General features: G+C 44.5%; 2 long non-coding RNA genes across 2 annotated transcripts in view; one reads left to right on the top strand and one right to left on the bottom strand.

Moving 5' to 3' along the window:
• LOC146425354 (uncharacterized) overlaps window positions 1–18703 on the top strand; it is a 357803-nt gene that overhangs the window by 161064 nt on the left and 178036 nt on the right. The window lies entirely within an intron of this gene.
• Window positions 1–18703, bottom strand: part of LOC146425355 (uncharacterized) — a 569707-nt gene that overhangs the window by 152311 nt on the left and 398693 nt on the right. The gene's annotated exons all lie outside the window — the stretch shown is intronic.

An 18703-nucleotide genomic window follows, 5' to 3' on the forward strand; every position in this document is an offset into this window, starting at 1 on the left:
ATGGTGTGCATCACAGTGATACTCAGTTGCAATAGTGCCCCAGACTGTGTTGATTTAGGGGGGCTGGAAGTTACTAATTTAGGGGGGCTAGAAGCTGAATAACAATCTTTTGGAACTAATTTAGGAGGCCAGAAGTTGGATAATGATTTACTAGAGGCTACTTGCTAAAACAATTGTATTGGTTTGAAAACAAACCAGTGGGAGATCACAAGTCAAGATTGAAATTAAAAATAAGTGAAATAATACAAGGAAAAGCACTGACAAAGTCAGATACAACCTAACACCCTGTTAGGGTGGTGGTAGCAGTCCGACTGAAGTAGTCCAGTTGAAGCGGTGATCCTGTGAAGGTCTAGTCTCCAGCTGAAGATCCAGTGTAGCTCTGGTCCTCTGGGAACCCAGTAGACAGGGCTAGCTCAGGCAGTTCCAAGGCCAGGTTATATCCACGTGGGAACACCTGGCTCCTCCCTCCTGGGCAGAGCATCTCACAATGGGATGAGATAAGTCCATGAGTCACACGGTGGGTCCCTGATGGCCCATTGCCTGTCATCTGGGGTGGGTCATTAGCAAGTGATAATAGCTAACGGATGGCCCATTGCCTGTCATCCGGAGTGGGTGATAGCAGCTAATGGCCCACAGCTGGTGGTAATAGAATACTTAACTACATCAATATTGCAACCTAGGACAACAATATATCGCTTGCTTAACGGTTTTTGCGCTTGCCAAGCAGAAGGGGAGGATACAAAGAAGAATGTGGGACTATTGACAAAAATTACTGAGTGTGACCGAACATCCTGCTCTCGGACCCCAGAACTGTCTCAAGTTAGTTCTAAGGCTTGAACTTGAACCAAGAACCAAGGGAGCATGCGCAAGGAAACAGGGTGAAGAGTTCATCCTAAGGAAGACTACTAACTTTAAAGGTCCCTCATTTATCTTCGGGACCCTCGCCCACAATTAATCTGTGACACTGCGCTTGTGTGAACATATTTAAATGAACTTTGAACTCATTATAATACGAAGCGGGGATAGGTAATGAATATGTATAGGGGCTTTGTGTAACTTTATGCATATGTAACCTGTAATCTAAAATAACCCAAGTGAAGTGCTGCTGAGGTGTGCATGCCTTTGGAGGGGCTACCCCCCATGCACCCCAGCTGGAATAAACACATACCTACTTCATAACTATTTGAGTTATGGAGTCAATCCGTGCCTCAGTGTCCCATCCTGAGAATTTGGAAAGCTAAAGGATGTATCCTGAAGTGAACAGTTTCTAAATTGGGTTTGCATACAGTGCAGAAATTCCAAATTAGTTTAGGTACTAAAGTAATGAAGCTTCATACAGTTTGATTTATTCTGTTGTTGCTCTGAGAAACAGAGTAAATTAACTAGTGTCATGTGCTGCACTTCTGAGTCTAGTATACTTCCAACTGTCCAAACAACAGCCTAAGATGTAGACATACCTGCTCTTGATATACCTAGGGGTAAGATTTTTGCAACATAAAAATCCCAAGAATTTGCAGAAACACATTTTTTAGGAAAGTTCTCACTGTCATGAGCAGCTTCAGCAGTACCTCATTCTCTGATCCCTGATCTGTCTGCTTTTTTCCAAAGTTGTGAAAGGAACGAGAGGGAGATGTCTTTACAAACAGTGAGGCCTACTAGTAGATAAGGCCAGATACTGATAGGTGAAAGAAGCAATGGGAGGAACCATAAATTCCATAGGAATTCCATTAATTGACACAGACTGTTACTCACCCAAGGCCATGTTAAATCCCCGGACTTAGAGAAAAAGAACAGAGACACAAAGAAAACAAAAGGGGGGGGATGTACATTAGAAGGGTGTCTGTATTAGGCAATTCGGGAAGTCTGTACCTCTCAAGTACCTCAGCCAATGAGGAAAGAGAGAAGAAAATGCAGCTGGGAAATTAGGATAAAAAGGAGACTGCGTCCTCTAACACTTTGAGAGACCCCAGAGGAAACTGTCCCATGACCTCTCCCTTTATTCGAATAAAGCTACAGAACTCCTCTGTCTCCTTTTTGGACATAAAGCTTTGGTGTTTGTGGATTAATTTTCCTGACAGTTGTATACACAGATTAGAGAGTTATCTTGTAAAAATGATCAGCAACAGACAGGCTATGTCAGAGCGCACTGCATGTGCTCGAAAATTAAGGACGATTTAATACTTTCCACCTTTGATCTGGAATGCCATTACAACCCACTAATGTTCCTTAGCACTTTTCAGTTTTGTTCCCTTCAGATAGAGCAAACCTAGTTCCTATCCCTGTTCCCTTGAAGCCTCAGCTCTGGCAAGGCAAAATGGCTTTCTAGGAACACAGAATGTGTAACACATACACAGACCTGTTCATGTAATTGACATAATAGCACAGAAAGTCAAGCAGGAAGAATCTCCAATTCAGGGAAGTACATATTTGCTACTACATATATTTTCTCAATAGGAATTCTCTCTGATTTGGATGCAATTAACTATTTCCTAACTTATGGTGTAGTTTACTTCACAGTCTTTCAACTATTTAATGTGATTAAGTTTTTCAGTTCTGTGCAATTTTACAGAGATTTTTTTGCTGGTAATTTGACACTTGAAAACTTTTATCAGATTTATATCAAAGGAAAGTTTTTTATTTATAATTCAGACCACTTTGACAAATTAATATGAACTCATAGCTCTACCACAGCAGGTCATTAGGTGTGTTCCAGAGCTGTTGTATAAGTTGCATCAAGAATTCTGAAAAAACTACAGTGCTCAGAGTTCTAGTGGACCGAGGTCTGCACGACAGGTGTTAGGAAGAAAGGGCTAAAAGTGGAAGATTTGGCAAGGAGGGACTGGTTTTGCTCAAGTGACCTTGGAGCTGGGAATGCTAAGAATACCAGGGTGGGAAACTCCATTTATTACACCTACTGCTGATATCCTCTGTCTGTTTTGAGAAGTAGAATTCCTGTGTAGAGATAGCACACTCTCACAGACATGCTTGAGCGTCCTCCTGAGAGAGAGATATCAAAGGCTCAGAGATCATAAAAAGCACAGTCTTTGATAAATTGGGGAAAACAACAGGCCTGCGACCCACTAGGATGAACTAAGCCTGGTGTGCCTGTGTTCCCACTTGTGTCTTTGCCTGGGCATTGTTTTTTGGATCCTTCAGCCAGCGAGGTAATTAAATAAATCTGCTCTTTGCATTTCAGTTGTGAGTTGTAGTCTGCTTGGCTACCTGCATGTGTCAATTCACACAACAGGAAAAAAAATACCATTTTATTTTCTTGTATTTTTCTGAGATTCATTTTTGCACTTGGAAATTGCAGCTATACATAAAAACTTGCAAATATTTGCAGACTCTAATACCTACAAAAAAAGTTGGTGAAAACCTGGATCCTGAGGATTTCAAAAGAGCTGCTATGATCCTGTATCTGAGTTGGGACTGGAATTTGATAGCAATATCCATAGTGCAATTATGTTCTATGCTGTTACAATGTGTTTTACCTCCTGGTGGTTTTCACTGAGTACAGATCAAGATAAAGAATGAGGATGGTGAAGTAAGCTTGTTTGAAGGGGATGGAAAGGAACAAGGATTGCACCACCTCTTTCTCAATTAGCATTTTTCTCCAGAAACGGGGGACAGCGTGATGTGCTCTTAAAGTGTAGCTTGGAAGCTGAACTACCTTGAGCTTTTCTAGAGTCTGGTATGGCACTGCATCATCAGGAGCTTCCACTGGAGCCCAGTGCATTCTTTCATGGGTGTGCTTCTGCTCTCTGCCTCACTTCCATGAGAAGGGCAACATAAGATTGCTCTTTCCATTTTACAGGGATTCTGAATTAGAGGTAGCTGAACAAAATATGCATATGCATGTATATGAGTCAAATAACTACATCAATGCAAATGCAGTTTTCTATAGCTGATGGGCATGCAAGAATGTATGGAGTACTATATTTCAAGGTGTCTTTTCTCTTGAATTGGAATCAAGAAGATGGGACAAAAATCTGCCTAAACTGTTCCTTCTGAAGTAATGGAGCAAGATACATTTTGTATCCATATTTTGAATATACTTTATCATCCAAGTTAATCTCAGATGAAAAAGAAAAAAGGAAAAAAAGTTTTGCAACAATAAAAAAAGGAAAGAACTAAAATGAATTAAAAGATAAGAACAAATCCCAAAACCAATAATGAAATGAAGCTAAACAGTTATAGATGAGGAGTTGTAAGATAAAGCATGTAGAAGCTCCAGAAGAAAATTTCTTGAGATCTGTAGCATTTTTTCTCCTTTATCCTTAAAGAATGATAAAATTAAGTATTAAGTCTTTTACATTCTGCACTCTTAGGTCTATGCTATCATGGATACATCCAACAGATGCATGGTGTTCAGAAAATACTATTACCACGTCTCCTGGTTCTGGCCAGGACAGGCTTAATTTTTGCAGTAGCCAGGAGGGGGCATGGCCAGGACCCGGAGGTTATTCTATACCACCTCACGTCATTGCTGGGGGCGGGGAGAAGGGAGTCTCTTTCGAGGAGAAGGGGTTCCTTCCAGTCAAGTAAGCATGGCAGAGGGAGTGGTGGGGTAGCCCCAGTTCCGAGCCGGAGGGAGTGGTTGGGTAACGCTGGTTCCAAGCTGGAGTGAGTGGTGGGGGTAACATGGCAGAGGGAGTGGTCAGGTATCGTCTATTATTGGGGGTTTCTGCCGTGAGCAATACCGTTTCTTTTCTTGTACCCTCCGTCATTAGTATTGCTGCTGCTGTTCATTTTCTTATTTCGTTGCTGTTTCCAATAAATTGTTCTTATCTCAACCCGTGATCTTTACCTTTTGTGCTTCCAATTCTCCTCTCCAGCTCGCTACAGGGGGAGGGGAGGAGTGAGCAAGCAAGCATCAGTGTGGTTTGGAGAGTCTCAGTGGGACCACTAAATTGGAGAGTACCGTTCCTAAACTACTCCACCATGTTTGATATCTTGGTCTTGTATCTGGGTGGCATAAATATTGTGATACTTTTTCACTTCAGTCCACACTACTTCAATAAACCTGTTGCCCAAATCCCTAGCTTAATGGCCTGAAATAACCCTTTTCTGTAGGCATAATAAAAAAAAAATCCTGTTTGTTCATGTGAAAAACGAAGTTCACTCTCCTGTTAGAATTTAAAAAGTTTAATAAAGGACAATAGGGGACAAAGACAATAAAGTGAAGGTAACAGTGCTGGGTGCTTGGCCTTTAGCCAGAGGCACACCTGTTTCTCATGGAGACTTTCCTTACATACCCTTCCTATTGCATCAGTCACATATATATTCATAAACAATTATACATATTCAAACATTTCCCCAAATTGTTCCAGGAACTTTTTAGCATGGCCCCTCCTCTGATCCACCTTTTTAGAGCATGTGCAGTCCTCTTGGTTGTGGTCTGGAGGGTCATGTGCCGTGGTTTCAGCAGGTGACAGTTGCTGATAGTTGAAATGTCAGTTGCAGGGGTCCTCATCATGCCCGTTCCTCAGATGTTATCCAGCAAAGCAGGCAGTTTGGTTATTTCAGTTATTGTAAGTTAACCACAAGTATTCTAAAACAACCATATCAGCTATTTCACCACTCTGTCTATGTTAAGTTAGTTACAAAAATAAAGGCATTAGTTATTATTACACAACTATATCTTTATAATAAAGCTACTTCTGTAAGAATTAACATTATACACATAGCATCCATTTTAATATTTGTGAAAAGCCAATACTATAATATGTGTTTATCAATGTTCAGGAAATGGAGCTGGTCTTAGACCAGCTGTATCTCTACTAGTAAATTAAATATGCTCAAGGATGTTTCCTAGACATTAAAACCACCAAAAGGCATGAAACTGCGCCCATGTCTGCTAGCAAAACCTCTCCTTCCTTCAGACACTGCCTGTTGCAGGTAGACTGTTAAACACAATGTCTTCTGAAGGGTACTGAAGAAGGAGGCTGGTGGGAGCAGGGCACAAAGCATGTGGGGATAATCCTAAAAGTTTGATGTTACAGATGACCATGTTCTAGCACTATTTAATTTACTGGAAAAGCAGAGAGTATGTTGTAAAAATACAGGTTGCCATTTCCTTCAAATCTATACTCTGAGCTTTGACATGGGAAGAAGGAAGGAACCCCATTACTGACATCACTTACTACTGCTAAGCACATTCTTGTTCAGATACCATGGTTTTGAGGAGCATATTTGCAGTAAAGGCATGCAAAGTAAGTTTATTAATCCCCTAGTTTTATCTATTCTCCTGTGCTTTAATTTTCATGAGTCCAAGTAACATAGCTTTCTGGAGTACCAACTGGACTTCTGTATAAGAAAGCTAGACTTTTTAAAATAGTCTTATTTGCTTACATCTCATGCTAAATTTTCAAAAGGAATAGCTTCCCTTACCTCTTTCTCGAGACTTTTAGTATTCTGCTATTTTTATTTAAAAAAAAAGAAATTTAATTTTGCCCTAAAGAACACAGAGAAAAAGTTTTAACTGATTTATTTTTCATAGTGATGATAATAAAAATAATAGTATTAGGCAAAAAAAGCAGCATATTTTTGTGAAGCATACCAACAACCAGCAGATTTACAAGGGGATGTTTTACCCAGATTTACAGACAGATACAACACATTCATGTAAAGACATCACTGATCCTTAAGAGATGGTATAATGTGTGCATAACAAATATTTTAATGTAGGGGAAGTTGTAGAGTTTCTTTTATGAATTTAAACAATTTCATCTGTATGTAAACAAAAAGGCAGTTATTATAGTAGGAACTTAGGCAGCCTGACTCTCTTGTCTAATTCATTCCCTCATTTCTCCTCTACCAGTAGAAGGAGATTTTAGTGAGCACTTCCTTCTGAATCATCCTTGATTGGAATCAATGGTTTGGTTTGGTTTTATTTGTCATTCAGTTTGAAGTGACAAGGGGTTTCTAGCTAGCATCTTGGTCCGTTTGTCCTTCAGTCTCTTTTATGTGTTGCTTGCACAGCCCCTGTATTGAGTTTCTCCCTCCTAGACTCTAGAGTCTTCCCCATCTTTTCTGTAATGTCTTCTCATTTGTCCAGATGGCATCTTCCTGCCTATTCTTTAACATGGACTCACCCCTACAAAACTCTTGCCCACTGGAGCTCCCTCAGGCATTTTACAGAGACAGTCTACAGAAGGTTTGTTATCAGGGACCCATGTCAGGCTGCACCCTAAACCCCTCCTGTTTTTACCATTGGAGGGATGGGATAAACCTGGTGTGAAGGGGATGAGCCCCATGGTCCCTTGAGGACCCTGCTTTCCCCAGATAAGGATTCTTGCTTAGATAAAGTGGCTTTCTAGTTGTTGTGGTCAGCACGACATCTCTGCACACTGAAATGTGACTTTACTTGCAATGTAACTGAAAACAACTGTTAGCCAGCTAACCATAGAAAAACAGATAATCCAGTACCTCCTCTGTCTGCCTTACTGTTAGGCAAGGAGTTTTTTAATGAAAGGGTATGTGTGTGATTAAATTGTAAAAAACTAAGAGCATTATGAGAAACAATTTCTTCTAAGAATAGTATTATGCCTCACTAATTTTAATTTTATAGCATTGGCAGATGTGTCGCATAGTATGAAGAAAAAACGTGCTTTTAGTGTCTTAAAATATTTGAAACACACATAACAGCTATCATAATTTGAAAAATATTTTCAGGAAACTTGCTTTTATTTAGTAAAGTAATGTCTACTTGTACTTGTATTTTGAGAGTGTTTTGCCTATTTCTTTTGAGACAATTTATAATAATTAGCAACTTTATAAAAGGTGTCATCATCATCTTCCAAAAAGTTCATAAAGAAATAAGCATTCATATTCTGCAGATGTGGAAACTAAGGCACAGAAAAGTTAAAAAAATCAGTCAAAATCTAAGGCAGGATTTTTGGCAGAAGTGAAATCAAAACAAGACAATGCTGATTTGAAGCTATTGCATCATCTTCATAGACTGAGGTTTGTATTTCAGGGAATGCAAATTCTGAGTTCTTTTCCACTTATTTACAGAGAGGTGGCACTGTATGTAATAGAAGGGTTAGAATGTATGGAGCTCACAGTTAGAAATGGCACAGTTGAGAGCCTCTGGGTAAGAATCAAAGGGCAAAAAAATAATGCGGATGTCACCGTAGTAGTCTACTAGAGACCTCCTAGCCAGGACGATGATGCCGACAAATTATTCTTTGAGGAACTAAGGGACACTTCCAAGTCAGCTGCCCTTGTCCTTATTGGACTTCAACTTGCCAGAAATCAACTGGGAGCATCACACAGCTGGTACAACCCGGGCCAGAAGATGCCTAAAACATCTGGATGACACCTTATGGAAAAGGTCCTAAGGGAGCCAACTTGGAAAGATGCCCTCCTTGATCTACTGCTTGTCAACAGAGAGGATCTTGTGAGTGAAGTGGTGATAGGTGGCAGTCTTAGACACAGCGACTGTGAAAGCAATTGAATTTAAAAATTCTGGTGACAGGAGGAAAAGTGCCAGCAAAACCTCAACTCTGGATGTGAGCAGCGGTGACTTCAGGCTGCTCAGGGAGCTAGTGAGTTAGGTCCTCTGGGAAAATGTTTTTGCAGATGCTGGGGTCCATCAGTGCTGGTCACTTTTTAAACATCACCTCCTAAGGGCCCAGGAGCAGCAATTCCCAAATGTCAGAAGTCAAGCAGGTAAGGCAGAAGGCTGGCTTGGCTGAACAGGATTCCTCTCTTGGAAATAAGGCAAAAAAGGAAGGTGTATGGCCAGTGGAAGCAAGGTCAGGTGACATGGGAAGAATACAGAGATGCTGCTCACCACTGTAGGGAGAAAATTTGTGCGGCCAAAGCTCAACTTGAGTTGAAGCTGCCAGAGCTGTGGGGGACAATAAAATGAATTTTTTTCAAAATATATTAATGGCAAAAGGCAGTGTAAAAATAACATTGGCCATTACAGGATGAGAATGGTCACCTCACAAACAAGGACATGGACAAGGCAGAGATGTTTAATGCTTTCTTTGCCTCTGTCTTCATGAATGACAGACCAAGGCGGTCCCAGTGCCCTGAGCTGGAGGCCCATGACTGCAAGAATGATGAACTTCCAGTTGACCATGAACTTGTGCAGGATCTGCTGCTCCAGCTGGATCCTTACAAATCTATGGGGCCTGATGGGATCCATCCAAGAATCCTCAAAGAGCTGTTGATGTCATCACAAAACCTCTGCAATGATTTTTAGTGGTCTTGGGAATCCAGAGACATCCCAGCTAACTGGAAACTGCCTAACATTGTCCTGATTTTCAAGAAGGGCAAGAAAGAGGACACTGGGGAAAGTCCTGCTTATCAAACCATATTTCCTTTTATGACAAGGTTACCCACCTAGTGGATCAAGGGAAGCCAGCTGATGTTATCTTTATGGATTTGGGAAAGCTTTTAATACTGTCTCTCCCAGGATCCTTCTGAACAAAATGTCCAGCCCATAGCTGGATAAACACATAATGCAATGGGTGAGCAACTGGCTCATGGGTTGGGCCCAAAGGGTTATAGTGAATGGGGTGACATCAGACTGGCCACCTGCCACTAGTGGGGTTCTGCAGGGTTCCATCTTAGGCCCCGTGCTCTTCAACAACTTCATAAACGAACTGGATGCAGGACTGGAAGGGATGCTAAGCAAGTTTGCAGATGATACAAAACTGGGAGGAGCTGTTGACTGTGGCTAGCACAGTTTTTCCCATGAGAAGTTTTCTTGTGTTTTGTAAATAAAGATAAAGTTTGGATGTTTTGGAACAGTGTCCCAGAACTTGGGCAGTGCAGGCCTGGCCAATCAGGCCTGGGGGAAGGCTTCTGACTGACCAATCTGGGTGACTTTTGAGAACTCTATAAATGTGATGAAATCAAAACAATAAAGGTCATTCCTTCTTGCCACTGAGAACCGATGCATTCATTACTCTGCTAGCTGCTCAACAGCAACAGTTGACTCCCTTGAGGGCAGAGAGGCCCTGCAGAGAGACCTTGACCAATCAGAGGACTGGGCAATCACCAACCATATGAAGTTTAACAAGGGCAAGTCCTGGAATGTGCACCTGGGATGGGGAAACCCTGGATGTACAGACAGTCTGGGGAACGAGATGCTGGAAAGCAGTGCCACAGAAAGGGACCTGGGGGTCCTGGTCAATGACAAGTTGAATATGAGTCAGCAGTGCCCTGGCAGCCAGGAGGACCAACTGTGTCCTGGGGTGCATCAGGCACAGAATCGCCACCCAGTCAAAGGAGGTGATTGTCCCACTCTGCTCTGCACTCGTGCGGCCTCACCTTGAGTCCTGGGGGCAGTTTTGGGCACCACAATATAAGAAAGATATAAAGCTAATAGAGACTGTCCAAAGGAGGACTACAAAGATGGTAAAGGGCCTTGAGGGGAAGCCATATGAGCAGTGGCTGAGGTCACTTGGCTTGTTCAGCCTGGAGAAGAGGAGACTGAAGAGAGACCTCCTCACAGTCTACAACTTTCTTGTGTGGAGAAGAGGAGGGGCAGACACTTCTCTGTGGTGGCTAGGAACAGGACCTGAGGGAAAGGTCTGAAGTTGTGTCAGGGGAGGTTTAGGTTGAATATTAAGAAAAGATTCTTCACCCAGAGGGTGGTTGGGCACTGGAATGGGATCCCCAGGGAAGTGGTCACAGCACCAAGCCTGATAGAGTTCAAGAAGTGTTTGGATGATACTCTTGGGGGCATTGTGTGAGTCTTGGGGATGGTGCTGTGTAAGGCCAGGAGGTGGACTCTGTTGCGGTTCTGTGTTGCTTTGTGTTGGTATGGCAAGGCACAGGCCTTACCGGAGAGCATCTCTACCCAGCCCAGGTCAGCACCTCAGTGCCCCAAACCTTCCCTCCGAAGGCTGGTCACTGCGTTTTCACCAGCCGGGGAGCCGATGGCTAGCTCTGGTTTCTTCTGCTCTTTGCAACATGGCGGCGGTAAAGGAGGCAAGAAGAGTCTCTGCATGGTGACCACAAAAGACTTCTTTATTCACATGATCACCAGAGGCCAAAGACCTCCCAGAGGCAAAGACACCCCAGATGCAAAGACATCTTCATGGCGAAGGGTCTGGGGTTTTCTATAGAGTGGGGCGGGGGGGGGGGGGGAGAGCACATGAGCCAGTGTTCTCAGGGCACAGGGGTGGTACATGGGCAGAGTTGGGGTACAGGAACCAATAGGGAAAACCCGAGGGGGTGGCCAGGACCACGGGTGGGAAAGGCAGCACAATGTGAGAAGGGTAGACATATAAGGAAGAAAAGGGGTGGGGAAACTGCAGCTTGTATCACAACAGGACTTGATCGTTGCAGGTCCCTTCCAACTTAGCTTATTCTGCGATTCTGTGAAATACCAATAGTTTCTAATAGCAACATGCAAAAATAGCACTATATGAGTATAAGCACCACGTAAGTTGGGCAAGTTTCCAGTAGGAAGGAACCATATCTCTAAAATCCAAATTCTGAATGAATAGAAGAGTGCCTCTGAAATTTGTTCAGAGGGAACTGGAAAAGAGCATAACATAGCTCCAGGAAGACAAGTTTGCTTTTTTTTTTTTTTTTGTAACTTGCATTTGACCCTATTCACAGCATTTCAAACCATTAATTTTTTTTTTCCTGAATAATTTCAGATCACAGAACCATGCAACAGATCACAGAATCACAGAGTGGGTCAGGTTGGGAGGGACCACAATGGTCCAACTTCCTTGCTTTTGGGGAGGAAAGGGTTAAAAACAGAATATTGGTGAGGATAATAGAGTTGTTTTTAAAAGTGTTTTCTTTCAATATGACCTTGCAGCTGGGGGATCCTAAGAATATCTAGTCTGGGAAATTTCACGTTGTTCAGAAGTGGAATTTCTGTAGAAGATAACAGAATGTTGTTAGACTTGAAAGCATTCTTCCCATAGGCTTGGGACTTCTTTGTAAGGGGGGAAGTTCAGAGATTGTAAAATACAGCCTGGAGAAAGATTGCACATGCTCTGGACCCTTTCATACATAACACAAGGCTTAGGCCTCGCTGCTTTTTGGAGATGGAATAAGCTTAGAAGTGTATGTGTCCCTGTTTTGCCAGCAAAATAATGGAATAAATATTTTCTTCTCACTTCTGTGGCCATCTTGGTGTTACCTGCATATATTCCGTTCACACACTGCTCAAGCAAGGTCATCCTAGAGCACATGGCTCAGGATTGCATCCATACAGTTCTTGAATATCTCCAGTGAGGGAGATTCCACACCCTCTCTGGACAACCTGTTCCAGTGCTCGGTCACTGCATAGGAAAGAAGTTCTTCCTCATATTTAGGTAGAACTTCCTGTGCATCAATTTCTGCCTCTTGCTTCTTGTCCCGTTGCTTGACACCACCGAGAAGAGCCTGGCTCCATCCTCTTAACACCCTCCCTTCAGATACACTGATGAGGTCCCCTCTCAGTTGTCCCTTTTCCAGGCTGAACAAGCCCAGCTCCCTCAGCCTTTCATAGTAAGAGAGATGCTGCAGTCCCTTAATCATCTTTATCGCATTTCGCTGGACCCACTCCAGGAGCTCTATGTCTCTGTCCTGAGGAGCCCAGAACTGGACACAGCACTCCAAATGTGCCCTCACCAGGGCTGAGTAGAGGGGCAGGATCATCTCCATGACCTGCTGGCTATGCTCTTCTTAATCCACCTCAGGAGACCATTTGCCTTCTTGGCCACAAGGGCACTGCTGGCTCATGGACAGCTTCTTGTCCACCAGGACCCCCAGGTCCTTCTCCGCAGAGCTGCCCTGCAGCAGGTTGGCCCCCAGCCTGTACTGGCGTCTGGGGTTATTCTTCGTCAGGTGCAGGACCTTGCACTGGCATTTGTTGAATTTCCAACAGTTCTTCTCTGCCCATCTCTCCAACTTGTCAAGGTCCCTCTGAAGGGCTGCACAGCACTCTGGGGTATCGGCCTGATGCCTTTAAGAACCAGGAAGTAAAACAACACACTTTTGAGATAATATCAGTATAGGAGGTAATAAAAAGGCTGGTCTTTATTGGAAGCCTCCAAGGGGCAGATTTGGAAAATACCCACAAATGCCCACCCCCACATGAGATGAATATAGTTTTATAAGTTTAGCAAATTAGCATAACTGACAAAAATCCCCAATTAGAGACATAAGTGGTGAGATAATTCCCCCTGGTTCAACCTCTTTCTAAATTCTCCCCCATCAGATGGGGACTAAACGTTGTTTATAAAAATGTGACTTGAAGAGCAGTTTTTGGCCTTGGTTCCCAGGAAGAACCAAGATAGGATAGGGGCCTTGTACCCCCCAGGGCTTGGAGCTCTGGAATATGTTCTGTCTTTCTGCCTAGGGTAAAGTAAGGGAAAACTACTGGGACTAGCTACGAATACAATTGTGGTGGTTTAGCTTAGCCCAGAACATCAGCAAGGTATCTTTAACATCTAAAAGAAATTTAAACCCCTCAAAAGCTGTTGTAGTAGGCCTGAGGAAGTGTCTGAGGGGTGGGGAGTGGCACAAAAACGGCTCCTGTGTGTCCTGAGTGAAAGTTCTGGAAGTTTTTTCAAGTCCAGCAGAGCCAATCTCTGATGGCTCTGAGAGTGATGGACATGCTGCTGGCCAAGTGTGGGCCGATTAGAGGTGCTAGTTATGCTTCTGTGAAAACATATTTAAGAAAAAATCAAAACAAGGTAGGCAGGCACTTCTTTGTAGCTAGATGAGGAGGAGGAGGAGGTAAAAATATGTGAAGGGAGAACAGCATGGAGACACCAAGGTCAGTGGAGAAGGTGGGAGAAGAGGTGCTCCAGGCACCAGAGCTGAAAACCCTCTGATACCTGTGGTGAAGACCATGGGGGGAGCAGGAGGTCCCCCTGCAGCCCATGGAGTCCACAAGTGTCGCTGTTGAGCAGCTAGCAGAGTAATGAAGGCACCAGTTCTCAGTGGCAAGAAGGAATGACCTTTATTGTTTTGATTTCATCACATATATAGAGTTCTCAAAAGTCACCTAGATTGGTCAGTCAGAAGCCTTCCCCCAGGCCTGATTGGCCAGGCCTGCACTGCCCAAGTTCTGGGACACTGTTCCAACAGCATCCAAACTTTATTTATAAAACACAAGAAAATTTCTCATGGGAAAAACCTGTGCTAGCCACACACAAGGATGCAGAAATACACCCACAGCCCATGCCAGAGGAGCAGGTGGATGCCTGGAAGAAGCTGTGATCCAGTGGGAGTCACATATAAAGAGTTAAAGCTGCAAAGGCCTTGCAAGGGAGAGAAAGGCCTTGCTCCTGGGATGGAAGCAGCGTGGCCTTAGCTCGGGAGAGTCTGCACCCTATGGACAAGAGAGGACTCATGTTGCCGCAGAATTTGAGTGGGATGTTGCTTGTGAGGTTGGACCCACGCCAAAGAAGTTCCCAGAGGACTGTCTCTTGTGGGAGGGACCCCGTGGCTAAGTAGAGGACCCCTCTCTCTGATGGACTGACCAGAGGAAAAACCCCTTACCCTGCCCCCTGCCTGTGGTGTTGGTTGGAAAGAGGGAGGGGGGTGAGAGGAGAACAGCTTCTTAAGAGGGAGGGAGTGAGAGCAGAGAAACTGTCTTAAGAGAGAGAGAATGAGCAGAGATAAAGAGTATTTGTAGTAGAAGAATTGTGATGATTAATAGATTTATGGACTTGCTCTATGGACTAAGAAAATACCCCATACCCTGCCCCCTACCTGAGCTGTTTGTTAGAAGGAGGGAGGGAGGTGAATAGAAAATGGCTTCTTCAGAGGGAGGGGAGTGAGTGAACAAATGGTGTCTGAAAAGCTTATTTTTTCCTCTCATTTATCCTCCGACTCTGTTAGGTAATTAAATCACTTTGCAACTTTAAGTTTGGAGCCTGTCTGCCCTTTCTTCTGTGCGTCCTGCCATCAGTGTCCAGGGTGCCTGGCGTTTAGTCAGGGTCAAACCCCGACACAATAATAGGCTACAGAGCTACAAATATATGTGTAAAGAATACAGGGAATATATAAAAGAAAAAAAAGCAAAAAATCAATTTGGCATTGTGCCACTCCTCCCAGCTTTGTGTCATCAGCGAACTTGCTGAGGAGGCATCTACCCCTTCAGTCAAGTCATTGATGAACAAATTAAACAATACTGGGCCCAGTATTGAACCTTGGGGGACACCGCCAGTGACAGACCTCCAACTAGACCCTGTGCCACTGATTATGACCCTCTAGGATCTGTTGTTCAGCCAGTTCTCAATACATCTCCCCGTCCGCTCAGCCAGTCCATACTTCCTAACTTTGCCTATGAGGTTGTCATGAGAGACAGTGTTGAAAACCTTGTTGAAGTCAAGGTAGACAATATTCACTTCTCTCCCCTCATCCATTTACAGAACCATAGAATCACAGAATGTTAAGGGTTGTGAGGGACCTTAAAGATCATCTAGTTCCAACTCGCCTGCCATGGGCTGGGACACCTCCTTCTTGACCAGGTTGCTCAAGGCTTTCTCCAATGTGGCTGTCTTTGTTTGAAAGACAGATGTCTGTTAAGGAAGATGGGAACCACCCTTAGAAGAGAGAATATGACACCCCCCCTTCCCTCTGAATTATTATAGCTTTGAAATCAAGGGCTTTCAGGCAAAGATATGGGAAAAGGAATCACAGTTCTTTACTAGTATCTATAACAAGGCAAACAAGCAACAACAACAGTAGCAACAACAAACAAAACCAGAAACCCAGTGGCAGCCTGCTCTGAGCTGCCAAGCACTTTCCCCTTTGGTGCAGTTACAATTACAGCCGGCAGGGGCGCTGTTGGTCTCCCAGCCGGGCAGGGCAGGTGTGATGACTCCCACGCAGCTGCAAGGGGTGCTGCGGTGCAAGGTCAGGAGAGGTTCCCTCAGGCAGTAATGGAGGGTGAGCTGAAGGGGGGGGACGAACTGCAGCAGGACACCACCGAGCAACAGGCTGGAACAGCAGAGCTGGCTCACCTGGGGCAGCAAGCAAGAGGTGGCAGAAACTCCGCAGCTGTGGCAGAAACTCCGCAGCTGTGGCAGAAGCCGCGGTGTGTCCAGGCGGGCAGGGGATGCAGGGCCACGGTGTAGCAGAAAAGCAACCCAAGTCAGTGGCAGGAAAGTCGCAGGGCTAGGGAGCGACAGCTGGACTCTTCTGTAGGGGGAAGGGCCCCCGGGTTTCCCCTGAGGCATCTGAGTGGACGGTTAAGGTCGTCCCCAGTCAAATTTGGTGTTAATAAAAGTCCCAGTTGAAATGGCTGCTCTTACAAAACGAAAGCTCACCCAGTAAGGAAGAAATGCCGATGCTGGGCTCCAGTGGTCACAGAGAACTCTGTCTTAGCTGCGGAAGCTCAGCTGCCTCCTCCAGTGCTCCAGAAGCAAGAGAGCCAGGGGCTGCCCCCAACTCTCTTTTTCTTAGCCCAGTTCCTCATGATATTTCTCCTCCCCCCAGAGAAACCCTCAGATAAGAGAAGTGCAGCCAGGTGCCCTCCTTCCCTGAGCTTGGTAACTTCTTTTTGTCTGAAATACCGAGAGTTAAGGTGTCTTAACAACAGATGGGACAAAAAGTCCCGAAGAGAAAGAAAACAAAAGGAACAAATCCTACCCTCAACCCGTGGCCTTGAGCACTTCCAGGGATGGGGCATCCACAACCTCCTTGGGCAACCTGTTCCAGTGTCTCACGACCCTAACTGTAAAGAATTACTTTCTAATATTCTGCCTAAATTTCGCCTCTTTCAATTTGTGCCCCTTGCTCCTTTTCCTGTCGCTGTGGTTCCTGATGAAGAGTCCCTGTCCATCTTTCCTGTAGGCCCCTTCAGATACTGGAAGGTGCTGTGAGGTCTCCATGTAACCTTCTCCAGGCTGAACAACCCCAACTTTTTCAGCCTGTCTTTGTAAGGGAGGTGCTCCAGTCATGAAGTTGGTTGGCCCTTCTCTGGACTTGTTCCAGACATTCCATGTCCTTCTTATGTTAGGGGCACCAGAACTGAATGTAGTACTCCAGGTAGGGTCGCACAAGAGCAGAGTAGAGGGGCAGAATCACCTCCCTCGCTCTGCTGGCCACACTCCTTTGGATGCAGCCCAGGACATGGTTGGCTTTCTGGGCTCCAAGCACTCACTGACGCATCATGGTGAGTTTTTCATCACATGTCACCCCCAAATCCTTCTCTGCAGAACTGCTCTCAATCATTTCTCTGCCAAACCTGTAAGTGTGCCTGGGATTGCCATGACCCAGGTGTAGGACTTTGCATTTTGCTTTGTGATCTCCATGAGGTTTGCATTGGCCCACCATGAGATTTGCATTGGCCCACCTCTCAGGCATGTCAAGGTCTCTCTGGATAGCATCCCTTCCCTCCAGCTTGTTGATTGCACCACACAGCTTGGTGTCATCGGCAAACTTGTTGAGGGTATTCTCGATCCCCCTGTCCATGTTGCCGGCAAAGATGTTGAACAGTATTGGCCCCAGTACCCACTCCTGAGGGACACCACTCATCACTGGTCTCCATGTGGACAATGAGCTGTTGACCATAACATTTTGTGTGCGGCCATCCAGCCAGTTCTGTATCTACTGAGTGGTCCATCCATCAAATCCATGTCTTTTCAATTTAGAAACAAGGATGTCGTGTGGGACAGTGTCAAATGCTTTGCACAAGTCCAGGTAGATGATTGTTGCTCTGCCCCATCCACCAATGCTGTAGCCCCATAACATAAGATCTCCAAATTTGTCAGGCATGATTTCCCCTTTATAAAGCCATGTTGGCTGTTAACAATCACATCTTTGTTTTTCATGTGCCTTAGCATAACTTCCAGGAGAATCTGCTCCATGATCTTGCCTGGCATTGAGGTGAGACTGACTGGACTGTAGTTCCCTGGGTCTTCTGCTGTCCCCTTTTTATAAATGGGGTTATATTCCCCTTTTTCCAGTCATCAGGGACTTCACCTGACTGCCACGATTTTTTAAAAATTATGGATAGTGGCTTAGCAACTTCCTCTGCCAGCTCCCTCAGGACCTGCAGATAAATTTTATTGGGTCCCATGGACTTGTGCACAATCAGGTTCCCTAGATGGTCTTGAACCTGATCTTCTCCTACAGTGGGCTCGGGGTCTTCCTTCTCCCAGTCCCTGCATTTGCCTTTCCTGACTTGGGTGATGTGGCTGGAGCACTCGCCATTGAAGACTGAAGCATAGAAGTCATTGAGAACCTCAGCCTTCTCTTTGTCCAGGGTAACCAGGTCTCCTATTTTCTTCCAGAGAGGGATTGTCACCAAATTACTGAAAACCAGGTAAAATAAAACTCCTTAACACCAATTTTTAGTGTTAAAGAGGGCATAATTTCTTCAGGTGCCTGGAGTGGCATGGGGAATAACTCCTCCGAACATGCCCCCCAATTTCTAAAAGCCCATTTCTCATATACAGTCACTACACACATAATATAATTTACCCATTACCATAAAAACTGTCCCCATGATCCCCAAGTTCCCAAACTCAGTCCTTGTTTTGGCTGTAGCTGCATTCCTGAGCCAGATGTCTCCTCTTTATCTTCTAACGTCCTTGCTGGGGTAGCAAGTTCTGCGTGACTTGCTTCTGTGCTAAAGATCTGCAGACACAGTGTCTTCTCTGCTAAAAGTTCACAGTCAGTGTCTTTCTACTAAAAACTCACAGTTACAGTAGAAATTGAATTCACCTTTTTGGTATCAGGCTCACATTATCCCCAGTATTTCTTTTGCTTGCAACATATC

This window comes from Lichenostomus cassidix, chromosome W (assembly GCF_008360975.1).
Source record: "Lichenostomus cassidix isolate B80296 chromosome W, HeHo_3.0, whole genome shotgun sequence".
Classification (NCBI taxonomy): domain Eukaryota; kingdom Metazoa; phylum Chordata; class Aves; order Passeriformes; family Meliphagidae; genus Lichenostomus; species Lichenostomus cassidix.